This window comes from Anolis carolinensis, chromosome 2 (assembly GCF_035594765.1).
Source record: "Anolis carolinensis isolate JA03-04 chromosome 2, rAnoCar3.1.pri, whole genome shotgun sequence".
Taxonomy (NCBI): domain Eukaryota; kingdom Metazoa; phylum Chordata; class Lepidosauria; order Squamata; family Dactyloidae; genus Anolis; species Anolis carolinensis.
In genome coordinates, this window is record NC_085842.1 from 323,236,955 (window position 1) to 323,242,449 (window position 5,495).

At 45.3% G+C, this 5,495-nt stretch overlaps 1 long non-coding RNA gene across 2 annotated transcripts; it reads right to left on the reverse strand.

The window, feature by feature from the left end:
* Positions 1-584: 584 nt before the first annotated feature.
* On the reverse strand, positions 585-5,185 carry LOC134296809 (uncharacterized). Of its 2 annotated transcripts, XR_010003676.1 has the most exons (3): positions 2,217-5,185; positions 1,544-1,754; positions 585-1,058 (listed from the first exon to the last, which is right to left on the reverse strand). It is a non-coding gene; the product is annotated as an uncharacterized LOC134296809 (long non-coding RNA). The 2 variants fall into 2 exon arrangements; XR_010003675.1 differs by lacking the exon at positions 2,217-5,185 and having other exon boundaries at positions 1,544-2,209.
* Between the last annotated feature and the right edge of the window lie 310 nt (positions 5,186-5,495).

Below are 5,495 nucleotides of genomic sequence, written 5' to 3' on the forward strand. Positions count from 1 at the left end.
ATCAGCAAGTGTATTTCAGGGATATTATTGATCCTTTTTGGGTCTTCTTTGTTATGTTTATATGGAGCCCCCAGTGGCGCAGTGGGTTTAACCATTTAGCTGTTGAACTAGCTGACTGAGAGGTCGGTGGTTCCAATTCGGGGAGTGGAATGAGCTTCCGCTGTTAGCCCCAGCTTCTGCCAACCTAGCAGTTCGAAAACATGCAAATGTGAGTAGATCAGTAAGTACTGCTCCGGCGGGAAGGTAATGGCCCTCCATGCAGTCATGCCGGCCACATGACCTTGGAGATGCCTACAGTCAACACCGGCTCTTCAGTTTAGAAATGGAGATGAGCACCAACCCCCAGTTGAGCACAACTAGACTTAAATGTCAGGTGTTAATCTCAATTTCTAAGCCAAAGAGCTAACTTTGTCCGTAGACACCTTCAAGGTCATGTGGCCACTGGCACAATTACATGGAGCGCCATTACCTTCCCGCTGGAACAGTACCTATTGATCTACTCACATTTGCATGTTTTGAACTACTAGGTTGGCAGTTTCAAAGAACTTAGGAGTACATAGAAAAAGAGCAAAGACAAGGTAATAAAGAGTACTTAATAAATAATAATAATACTTTATTTGTATTTGTCTCTATTTCCCCAAGGAGACTCAGGGCAGATTCCAACAAACAAAAAACACAGAGGCAAACATTCAATGGCTCACCACAAGTATAAACATGAATACATTAACAACCCACCCAGTCTCAAAGCAAATCAACATCAAACAGCCAATTATTCAATAAAATCTAAAATTAGAAAAGAGTTACACTATAAAATTATATCTAACCATAAAAACATAAAGCTATTTACACAGAAAAATACAATGCAATGACTAAAAATAGAACAATGCTGCACTCTCAGATGTTGTGTGAAACTTCAATGTCAATAAATCATAGCTTTCAATAATCAATCTTGTAGGCAGCGCAATTGAAACGAAAGTTTGTGGTGGGGTCCAGAGCCGGCAAGGCTGCCAAACACAGCAAGTAAGGAAATGATGGAATCCTGTCAAAATCCTGAATGCCTGTAGTTAAAAAATGAAGGATACATAACCATTAAGCATTTCAAACTTTAAATGTGATAAGGTCCAAAGTAAACTAAACAACAGATTTGTAAGCTAAACTGGGTCAGCCTTGGGTTAGAAACCGCAATCTATGTATATATAGAAGGCTTTTCGCATCTCGGTGATGCACAAAACAAAACCCCAAAACCCCCAAACTAGAAAATTTACAACACAATCCATCATCTCCGTGTCAAGTACGATACAACACAATGACACAAAAAACACAACCACAAGACCAAAAAAAGGCCAAAAACCACAAAAGGCGATGTATGTTAACAAAAAACCCATCTGACACCTAGCCACGGGGAATGGGGCTCCATGGGACAACAAGATTCCATACTTCTCTACAGCCTCTTGTTTCACACTGAGCCGGCATGACTGTAACTGTTTCAAAAGAGCCTTAAAACAAAAGTATGACTTCCTAGTCATGTGCATTTGGGACTTACCTTGACCTGTTTCATGTCCTGGCTTTCAGTGGGGCCCTGTTCAGTTTTCATCTAACCTGAAATCGAGAGGTTAGACATTTGTTCCTTTTTGTCTTCAGGGCTAAAAGATCCGTTTTCTTTTGGCCCAAAACACCTGGGCATACACAACCGGGCCTCGCTAGGCTTTACAACTTCTTCCAGGGGTGGGGGGAGGCTTTCCATTTCAGGCCATCTGAATGGACGATAAGAAATGGAAACATGAATGAAACAAATACTGCACACATGTGTATATGCCATTATCTTTCTCCCCTCCAAATCCCTTACTATTCTGTAAAGATACCCACCTCAAAGCAAACAGATAGCAAAAGTATTTTTTTCTGTCCTAAGCAAAGTATTTCTGAACAAGCATGGTTGCTTACTCGTAACTGTGTTTCTTCGAGTGGTGCTGTGTGAAATCCACACATAATGGATGTTTGATGCACCTATGCAGCATTTACGGATCTTCATACACGTGTTGAGGCTTGGCTATGGCCCCGCCCACCTTCCCCAGAAGGTAAATAGGCCCCCAGTGGGCTATAGCCCCGGTTCCCCACCACCGAAGTGGCAGAAGAAAGGGCATGACAATAGCAGGGAGGTTGGGCAGGGTAACTAACCATACCTTCTCCTTCATGGTGTCTGTGGAATGCATACTCACCATGGACGGTGGGCGTCATGACACCATAGAAAACAGGACAGCTCTCCCAAAGGCCACCTGGTGGTTTAACAGAAGGTACACCTTGTAATGTGTAACAAAGGTCAACAGCGTAGCCCAGGTAACAGCTCCAAGGGGACATTGTAGCAGAAGGCCGTGGAGGCAGCGACCACCTGTGTAGGCCCTCCTCCCCAGCACTCTGGTAAGCCAGCCTTATAGCCATGACAACCCATGCAGAGAGCTTTTACAGAGACACCAGGAGCCCCCTGGTGTCCGGGCGGTACTGTAGGAAGAGTCACAGGGGCTTCCTATACTCCTTGTTCTGGTCTACGTAGGCCAGTGCTCTCCGGACATCCAACATATGCAAGGATTGTTCAAGCAGGGTGGACGGGTTCTGGAAGAACACCGGGAGCACAATGTCCTGAGTAGCATGAAAAAGGGAGGCCACCTTTGGGAGGAACACGATGTCCATACACATCACCACCTTATCACTGTGAAAGTGCATGTACAGATTGTCCACCCACAGGGCACAAAGCTCGCTAGCTCTCTGCTTTGTCATCACCACAAGAAAGGCTGTTTCCACAATGGGACAAGTCTGCTGTTGACAATGGCTCGAACAGTGGCTTTGTGAGAGCCGAGTACCAGTCTCAACGACCCCGTACCAAGTGGCGCTCCTTGTGTGCATCCCATACCAACCAGGGAGAGAGCATGATGGAAGGACTGCCACGCCGTGGGTCGAAGGCCTGCAGAAACCATGACTGCAGCAGCCGCATCCTTAGCCTTGGCAGGGGCGTAACTCCTGTGATCGAAGCCATGTAGTCCAGCTGGGACTGGACCTGCCTGGCCTGGACCCAAGGATGGTGCCTCACATGAACCAGTGCTGCCCGCAGTGTCGCATAGAGGTCATCGGAAAGGTACGCCCTCCCTGCAGTGGAATCCAGAAGCACTCAGAGGAGACTGGTGGGCTGGAGGTTGGACTTGGTACACTTCACCATCAGCCCCAGGTCCTGAAAGAGTTAAGAGAGTGAAATGAATGTCATGAAGCAGGAGAAGGCGGGATTGCGACACCAGGAGCCAATCATCAATGTACGTAAAGACCAACAAGCCCTGGGTATGAAGGTAGGCCACAACCACAGCCATACACTTTGTAAATACCCCGGGCGCTGTCAAGATGCCGAACAGAAGCAACCGAAAACAAAAACCTTGATCTCTGATCATAAAAGAAACCTGTGATGCCGCGGGGTGATGGCGACATGTAAATAGGCATCCCTGAGGTCGATGGTAGCAAACCACACGCGCTCCAGGAGTAGCAGCAAAATAGCCGACAAAGTAACCATCCTAAAGATAGGCACCCAAATAAAATGATTAAGGCCTCTTAAGGTCTAGAATGGGCCACTGGCTTCCACCCTTCTTTGAGACCAGAAAATAACGTGAAACAGGCATGTTCTACACCAGTGCCCTGCCCTCCTCCAAGAGTGTGGGTGCCCGCAACCAAGCATGGCACCCAACAGCCGCAGAAATAGCAAACGTTGCCCCTGCTGTGTCTGCGGTGTGCTTGGCCATGTCCTTCTGCGCTCTCGAGAGCCCCAGGGCCTCGCGAAGACTTGGAGCTCTTGAGGGAAGATAGACATTAGCCCCCATCTTCCTCCACAAGTATTCCTGGTACAAGGCCAAATAGACCCCACATGGACATCTATCTTTTCCCCCTCTTTATTAGACGGTGTACCCTGTGTCTTAGCCGAGCACTTGCTCCGAGTCATATCAGCCACTACTGTGTTCAGCTTCGGAGGCTTGGTCACCCACTGTGCTGATGAAAGGTCAATAAAGGAGGTCATTCCTCCTCGACACTGGCGCCACGAGGGGTGGTACCACATCCTTTTACCTCAGGCTCACACAATCAAAGCATTCCCTCCAATTGGCCAATGATCACCTCCTCTGACATAGGCAGGTGACGTCTCCTGGAGTGGATGCCACGCAGTCTGAAAATGAAAGCAAACGCACGGTGACCATGCAGCTGTGTCACCTTTTGTATCCTGCAATCCGAATGGCCAGTACAAAACAAAAGAGGAATGAAACATATGAAACAAATACTGCGCACATCTCTATGAAGCCTGCTTGGATTCATTTAGACACAGGGTAACATCAGAGCACTGCTACGAAAGGTAACAATGGGCGACTAAAGCATAGAGTACTCACCTTCTTCCCCAAACACTTACAGTTGGGCTTGGCGGATCCATGGACTCCCAAGACGTTAGTTGCTTTCTTCCGTTGTTGTTGATGGCGCTTCGAGGAACATCTCATAAAATGGCACCTACTTCTGAGGAACGTTTTCCAAATACTTCAATAAAGAGCATGCAATTACCGTTCTCTTCTAAAGTTATTATCATAGCCAAGATGGCTGCTGCCCTTGAGGCTTTGTAAGGAGTATTGTTCTTAAAACAACAGGTAAGTCATACCTGTTATTTGTACCCCGACCTATCTCCCCATGGCAACAGGCAAACATGGAATGCCTATAGAAACAAAACAACATAAAAATTTTAAACAAAAGACAATACTAAACATTGTACAGTAAATTAAAATAAGCAGTTGCATTAAATAATTATTAAAAGCAATTTAAAAACCAGCCAAAGTAGTGTCACACCAGTTCCCTTTCGTCTTCTCGCAGGCTTCTCCTACTGACGCAGCCTAGAACGGCATTGGCCTTTTCAGATGCAGCATCACACTGTTGGCTCCTGTTTGACTAAGACTCCTTTAGCAGAATCCTAGAGTTGGAAGGGACCTCTAAAGGCCATCTAGTCCAACCCCTTCATTCTGCCTTCATGTCGAGAAAGCAATCAAAACGACAGATGGCCATCCAGCCCCAATAAGATTAATATTAATGGAAATGGAAGAGATTCTTTCTTTGGGTCATCTAGTCCAACCCCCTTCTGCCTTCATGCACGAAAGGCACAATCAGCAAGCCTCAACAATAACACTACTACACTATTATTATTATTATTATTATTATTATTATTATTATTATTATTATTATTAATTTATTGTATTGCTTATTGTATTGTGATGTACTGTTCTTTTATATGCTGTTTATATTGTATTGTTCTGGGCATGGCCCCATGTAAGCCGGGGTATAAATAAAGTTTTATTATTATTATTATTATTATTATTATTATTATTATTATTACACTAACACTAATAGTTGGAAGGGACTGTTGGGCCATCTAGTCTAACTCCCTTCAGCCTCTGTGCAGCAAAAACACAATTAAAGTATTCCTGACAAATCAA